The sequence below is a fragment of the Sinocyclocheilus rhinocerous genome, unplaced genomic scaffold (genome assembly GCF_001515625.1).
Source record: "Sinocyclocheilus rhinocerous isolate Xijiao unplaced genomic scaffold, SAMN03320098_v1.1 scaffold934, whole genome shotgun sequence".
NCBI classification, from domain to species: Eukaryota; Metazoa; Chordata; class Actinopteri; order Cypriniformes; family Cyprinidae; genus Sinocyclocheilus; species Sinocyclocheilus rhinocerous.
The window spans coordinates 1,036,219-1,044,415 of NW_015658752.1; the positions used below are offsets into that span (position 1 = coordinate 1,036,219).

General features: G+C 36.0%; 1 protein-coding gene across 1 annotated transcript in view; it reads right to left on the reverse strand.

The window, feature by feature from the left end:
* The window catches only part of LOC107722915 (cysteine/serine-rich nuclear protein 3-like), a 19,055-nt gene extending 18,041 nt beyond the window's left edge, over window positions 1–1,014 (reverse strand). The window contains exon 1 of the mRNA XM_016531414.1: window positions 756–1,014. The gene's annotated coding sequence lies outside the window, so the exon portion shown is untranslated. The remainder of the gene's footprint in view (window positions 1–755) is intronic.
* Window positions 1,015–8,197: the final 7,183 nt, after the last annotated feature.

Here is an 8,197-nt window from a genome sequence, read left to right on the forward strand (position 1 = left end):
ATATATATATATATATAAATTTTTTACGTTTATTTAGTAAGACAGTCATGTGTTAATACCTATTTTGGAATCATCTCTGTTTAATATATTTAATTCATCTATTAAAAAAAAAGTTTGTATATAAATATATGTATGTGGTAATACCTATTTTAAGATAATCTGTATTTAATTTAATCTATAAAAAATATTTATTTATTAACACAGTCATATGGAAATACATTTTTGAGATAGTCTATATCTATATATTTTATTTACAAATGAAAGGTGCTTCATTTCAACATTTCAACTGATAATTTCCTTTCTTATTTGGAACTTGATGGAAGCTGACCAAAAGATTATTCAAAACAATTGACAAGTCATACTCTCTCTCTCTCTCTCTCTCTCTATACTGTATATATATGTAGTTGAGATATTTTTAATATAATAAAACAGACAATGTAGTGATGTACACCTATGATGCACATTAATAAAAACAATTTTTTACATTAATGAAGCAAGTTATAAAGTTGCTTGGCAACCGTATGCAGTTAACTTAAAGCCCCTTACCAACAAGTTCCTCATCTTGACTGGTTTGAGACACAAATCTACCACGTTATAATCTGAAAATCTCTACAGGTTAACATCTCATATAGTGCAGGTCAAAGCAGCAGCGAGCGCTCACAGAAGTTGACCTCAGATTTCCCATCAGGCCGTGCGTGACACATCAGAACAGAAACACAGGGCACGAGTCATGCTTCACTTCAAAATGCACCAACCTGCGTCCGCCGCCGCTTTACTCTCCTCCCTCACGCCGTTCAGAGCCAGATGAGACGGTCTGAATGAAGGCCCTCCATTGCACTGGGACTCGAGAGGAGACCGGGGCGAGAGAGGTAAACCCGGTCTCCACTGCTGTTAGCATACGCGCCGGTCTAAAACAGACCGAAGACTCGCTCTCATTCGCTCGAGCCACACAAAGACTCATTAGCTGCAGCCGGCGGAGGGCTGGAGATTGTGCACAGCGACGCCTGCCTGAGAGATCACATGGGTGGAAGAGAGAGAGAGAGAGAGAGCTGTGCCTGTGCTCCTGCAGATATTTTTACCATCATCAGAGGGAGGGAGAGAGAGAGCGAGAGGGAAAACAGACAGCGGAGAGACAGTCGATAGCAGGCACAGCACCATAATCTGTAGAGGTGAATGAGGGCAACCAGAAATGAGCCAAAAACACTCATATTAACAGTCAAACACACACACTTGGGCTCAATGGGATTTGTGCTAATGAACTTGTGCTGCACTTGTGCTTCATAAATACTCCTTTCCAGGCGGGTGATGTGACTCACAGGCAGTCTCGCATTCAAACACATTAAACATCAGAGCTGGATGCTGTAATTGAATATACAGTGTGATGGTAGAAATGCATGAGATGGTATTTATTGTACTATACTGTATACACTACATGTTTTTGAAGTCGCTTTTGCTCACCAAGTCTGCATTTATTTAATTAAAAATACAGTAAAAACAGCAATATTGTGAATATTGAGAAAACAACTGATTTCTATTTGAATATGTTGTAAAATGAAATGTATTGCTGTGATCAAAGCTGAATTTTCAGCATCATTACTCCAGTCTTCAGTGTCACATGATCCTTCAGAAATCATACTAATACGATGATTTGCTGCTCAAGAAACATTTCTTCTTATCATCAATTTTAAAAGCAGTTTTCTTCAGGATTCTTTTATGAGTAGTTTTGCTGAAATATAAATCTTTTGTAACATTAAAAATGTCTTTACTGTCACTTTTGATCAATTTTATTTTAAAAGAACAACATTTAAATGGGAGTGTAAATTTTTCTAATTATTAGAGGGCAAGGCTGTTTTATGATATTTAAATGTAAACAAACAGAAAAGCGCATAATTTTCTTAATATGAGAAAAATGTATTGTTTGATAAGCAAAACGCTAGTTGTTGACGGTTGCCAAGTAACAATATGATTCACTGCATTAATACAGAATTCAATTGATGCACAGTCACTGGAGGGTTTTAAATGTGCCTCAACCAATCAGACTTTAGAATAGGAGCAATCTGTTTGAATAATCAAATGAGATGAAGTAGGTTTTATTTATGAAGAATTTGAGTCCCTGGATGATCCACAAACAAACATCACCACATGAATAATTAATAATCAAACTATTTTCTGTTGCATTTCAAAAAAGCATTTATTGTAAGATATATTGTTAGTTAGTTTGCTCATTAAATAATATATAATACAAAATTAATACAAAAAGAGTGTTAAAAAACAATGTAATGACAGTTATGGAGAGTAATATTCACATTTAGGTTTGACTATATCCAATATTCATGGCATAATTTTACTGACGATTTAAAATTATGCAGAGAGAATTCAAATTATTTCGAATATCATGATTATTTTATCCAGCCATTAAGTTTTGACTAGTTTCGTTTTCCTTTCTTGTCTCATGCCTTTCAAAAACAAATTTTAATGGCTTCTTTCATTTAAACTTCAGTCACAAAAACAGTGTTCGAGTTGTTTGATTCATTTCTCCGAATTAGTTCAGTGAATTGATTCAAAACTCTGATTCAGTGATTTCGTTGTGCCATCACAGAATGTTCACAGACATCTTTTATGTGGCATTTTTCATATATTAAAATATTTAGTAAGAATATATGCATGCAAATTTGTTGTTTATGACTATTTATTGTTTTATTGGGGCATATAAATGAAATTTTTTTAAACTATTCTTACTTGTGGTCATTTAAAGGGGTCATCGGATGCTACATGCACTTTTACAAGCAGCATTTACTCCCGACATCTGAGCCGCTGAAGACGCAGTCGATTACGTTTGTTTTTGAAGAGAATGCGCCCCCGATCTACATAAATGCGTCTATGTTCGCGCAAATCATTCATGATCCAGCTTCACCGGCAGAAGAAGTGAGTACAAGTTTTTTTAATTAATCTTTGCAAATCGCCTTTCCTAATAATGTGCTAATTAGCAAGTTTCACGATGAATGCGGCTAAAGTAAACAGTCCCTCAGAGAGCGGCTCGGAAGAGAGGGGCGGGGTCAGCAGAGCTCATTAACATTTAAAGGAAAATGCTACAAAACGGCTTGCTCTGAAAAGAGCTGTTTTTGACAGAGTAAAAAAGGTGTTTTTTACACTACCATTGAGAAATTTTAACCAAACTATGTTACAGACTTTTCATTAAGACCCTAAAGAATCATATCAACTTGTGGAAAATGGGCATCCGATGACCCCTTTAATGCAAAAAAATTATTTTTCCTGTATTTTACTTCTTGCTTGAATAATTTGGAATCTATTTGTGAACAATAGCTTATTTGGTTGAAACGGTTATTCTGAATGAATCATTTCCATGGATATACTTAAATATCTCAAACAGGCTAAAAAATATTGAAATATAATACAACCGGCCCTCCACATGATCAGTAAATAAAGCAGGAATTTGGGTTAAGAGTGCATTTAAATTAGTCTCGAAAGCTCCTGGGAGTAGAGCTGTGGAGCTATCATTAATGTTAGCATTAGAGTTCTTGCTTCAGGAAATCCTTCCACTCTACGGCACATAAACGGCACAGAGAAACACAAACAGAGAGTGTGGTCATCCAGCTATTAGAGGTGGAATCAATGCAGTGTCAAAGCAGTTTTGCAGCGTTGTGTGACGGCCGTTGCAGTGAAAGCGGAGCGGGACGACTCGTCCTCTGCTCAAAGCTAAATCTCGCTTATTAGACTCTCTCGAGTAATAAGTAAAGTCCAGCAATTAAAAATGTGGCAGACAGTCAATATACCTCTCTGCAACAGAAAGCCTAATTCCTGCTGTAATTATTCATTTTAAGCCTATCTAATTCCTGCTAATAGTACTGTATTTCCACTTGCTTAAAACAAGGATGGACTTAATATGATGTGAGAAGCCTCTAAATCAACAAATCCTTCAAAGAAAGAATATTTAAGCACCAATCGCTCATTTTAAAGTGCTTAATCCCACCTATAACAGATTTCATAGTGTGTTTAAACTGTTTCAGTGGAAAGGCAGCTGGCTTCAGGAGGAAAGTGCTTGAATGTGTGTTTTGGATTTAATAAAAGTTTAAATCAGAGCTGCGTTTCTGGCCGCAGATGGATTTATCCTGGACCAGGTTTTCTTTTGGAAAATGTCTTGGGAGACAGCATAGAGCTTCTATGTTACCATCTGATTTGTGGAAAACTAACCATTAAAAGCTTTTGTGACATTGAGAATTTTGCAGTATTACAGTAGCACATTCTTGCTTCCTGCTTATCCACTGTAAATGATCGAATACTTAATTTCCTTCCATATAAAATGTTTATCCTGACTCGAATCTATGGCCTCGCGGGTCCGTGACCCATTAGAGAGCAGACCAGAGAGTCATGAATGGCTCAGTGCTTGATTTCACCAGAAAAATCAAATTATTCCCTCTCGTTTCCTCTCCATCTTGGAATGCTGCCTATTGTATAACAGTCATATCTAATTTGCATTCCCTCTCTTTCTTATGGGATATCGTACCAGGAGCTCCATTACGTAAATATGCAAAACATGACTGGCGGTCGACACACACACACACACACACACTGAGGCTCTGTTCCAAAACCTAGTGAGCTGCCTACGTGGGTAGCATTTTAAGTCCTCACAGCGGGAATGCAGTTCTGAAATGCATGATTATGTTGCCTTTTAAGATTAAGCATGTATTCTTGGTGCACAAGTCAATCCCATAATGCATTTGGCTGTGCACAGTGAAAAAATCCAGGATGGTATACAAGGTGAAAGAAATTGATTATAAATATATAGGTAGAGTTGATTCAATACTGAGAAGTGTAGATAAAAATGTTGATTTATTAATAAAAAATATATAATATTCATTATAAACATATATATAGTATATAATATATAATAGATTATATTTACACATAGATTATAAATTGGTATATAAAGAATGTAAATTCATATTATAAATTTAGTAATATAATAAAATTGGTGATTTAAAAAATATATTTTACATAATTGTTTGTGTATTTAATATGTATAAGAAATTGTTTCGTTTATCAGCTATTGAAATCTGTTGAAAGTCTTATTATGCAATCTGTTTAAAGTCTTACAATTATGCTATTTTTCTTTTGTGAGCAAAACCCTTGTGTTTGTTTTTTAATTTAATATTTGATCTTTTTTTATTTATTTATACTTAACATTTCTTCTTGCTGCTTTCTAAAACAAGTAGAAACTTAAGACCTGTTTTGTACCGTTTGAATAAAAAAAATCTTAAAATAAAATAAAATCATAAATAAAAATAAAAACAATAAAAAAAGAAAAAAAGAAAAATCAACAACAATGCCTGATTTTGAATTTGTGTCATCAGGCATCAGAAACATTAATTAATCATATCATAAAACAACAAAATCTTGTGCACTTTATTGCATAAGTAATTTAATAATGTGCATAAGTAATTTGTATGATGCTGTGTATGTAGAATGTCTTGAATCAGCCACTTATGAAGTCTCATGATGGTTTGGAGAAGGCAGCTCACTAGGTTTTGTAACAGACCATGACTGTATTGCTCGAACGCTTATATTCATGTCCTATTTTGTGATTTCGTGCATATGAGAAATATAGAGAATGTAAATATATTGGACTTTGTTTGCATAGACATTCTCTGACTATATTTAGGCCATATGCAAATGAGCAGTCTGGTTCCAAATCAAATCATTGGCTGTGACGGCGGCATGAAAAATGGAAGGCCGGAGCCAAAAAAAGTCATTATTTCTGCTGCCTGAGGAATTTAAAAGCGCTTTGTAATAACTGGATGGCTTTTAGCACGCTATTTTCTGGTGGTAGTACTGCTGATAAACTTTCAAGGAAGAACAATAAGCCAAGTCTTGACTGACAGAATGAGAAAAAAAAGCTTTCGTCATTCTCACACAACTACTCATTCAGAGCCTAAAGCGATGACTCAGCCGCAGTGATTAAAGTTTACGAGCACTTTAAAGATAATGTCGTTTCTTGGCTCCGTTTGAACTCGAAGAACAAAACCAGAAGTGTGTCACTGAGAGGCCTGTGGATGGTGCTCAAAACAACTCGTATCTTCATACAATGACCGTCAGAAAGTAACACGTCTCTGCCTTGAGCATGTCGAGGATGTAACCTTTGAGTTTTCTCTTCAGTGCAGGGCTTTTGAGTCTCGAGTCGACACCCTCATTCTGTAGTCTAGGCGTCCCTGCTGAATGTTTTATAGGATGTTAGTAGTTCTGTGGTCTGTAATTAGCACCGTACTAACCTCTGCCTGCCCTCAGGCCTGGGAAATCAGCACACTGAGTCATACAGTTCAGTCCAGTGTGCCTTTTTCCCCCAGCCCTCCAGATAACGAACACTAACTAATGGCTGGAAGATGATCTAGTGTGAGTCACGTCCATAATCAAACCCAAAGGGTGTGTGAATTCAACAGAAGTTAATACTGTGTTATGTACATATGAAATTGGATGCTTGTTAAAAGTCAATATGACATCAAAATTACTTAACTCATGTTGGTTGTCTTTTTGTGGGCAATTCATTTGTGTATGCTGACAAAGAAAATTTTATTTTGATAAATATAATAACCTGTCCCACCCCAGAAATGACATTACAAATCCCACTTTTTCACCTGACACTTCTAAACATATTCAATACAGAAACCACATTTTATAATCCAATGGATAAAATCATTTAGTTCTCATTTAATGTTCTGTTTCTCTAGGAAATATGTCAAGTTACAGAAGAAAATTAGCATTTTGTGATGACTGTAAAGCATTGGTTCTCAACCAGGTGGCCTCAAGACAATTTAAAATAAGACAACATAAAAATTAAATTAGTAAAAATCAAACCAGGGTTTATGCGCCTAATTTTTACTATAATTTCTAGAAAAGACCTGACTTTTCTTGAAAAATTCTGCAAAAAGTCATGTAAATTAATAAAATCTTAAAATTCCATGAATTTTTATAATAAATATTTTTGTAGTTATGCCTAGCTAATATATATATAGATATTATCGGCCGATATGAGCCTGTCGCCGATATATCGGTATCGGCGAATATGCCGCAGATATGACATTTTTTTTACAGAACATATAACGCAGATAAAATGCTTGAAATGGTGTAATTACAATTGAGCGTACGTCTCGAGGCCCTCTTTCGAATGAGACCACCCCTGCGTCGATAGCCCTCGGGGTTCGGGAGTTATGGGCGGTTAAATTCGCGGTCGCGAGATAGTGACACCAGCCAACACTTTCACTTAAGTAAGGAGGTCTCTTGTTCAGGCAGCAGCATTCAAGCGTTGTCTTATTCGACCGTAAGTGCCCTGCGAAGTGAACTTCACATGATATTCCGCCATGATTTCAGTTCCAAGGGAACGTACACGTTACATTCAAAGGGCATTAAAGTGCGCGAGACATGCATTTATATTTATTTGGCCTGCCTCCATCATTACATATCTTTGTCACGTCATTATAAGTGTTTGATCACCACATTTGAGTGATCATTGCAAAAAATTTGTTTATGTATATATATTCTGTTTATGTATATACTGTATTATATACTATACTGTATATACTATTTACTCCCAAATATCGGTATCGGTAGCGGCCCCAAAAAACCCATATCGGTCGGGCTCTAATATATATATTCTAGGGCTGCCCCCTAATAGTCGAATAGAAGAGACTTGGTCGACCAAAATTTTAATAGTCGCTTAGTCGCTGAAAAAAAAAAATCCACAGGCGAAGTCACGCAGTCCGTGACGGACAGATCGTTAATGGCTAGTCTATGGTAATATAGTAAATCAGACAGGACATCCAAACACTTACCTATCATTCATCGACCTCAAATAAGGCTTATCATCTGAAATATGTAATATTAGCAACTTTACATGGCCGCTCAATCTAATGTTAACCTAGAGAAATGTGCGCTATTCAAATTCAAGTGTTTGTGCGGAGAGTGGAAGCTGAAATGTAGCTCACTGCAGGACAGATGGAGGCGCCGGAGCGCTCACTTTCTCTTAAAATACTCCATCATTCTTGGTCATACAGATAAGAGTAATACATCTTTCAAATCTGTAAAGACTCTACGTTTATTTGTGTGCACTCACAATACCGCGCTTTTGTAAAATAATGAAAGCAAACAGGATGCGCTTTCTGCCGTCTCGGTCTGTGAACTTGAG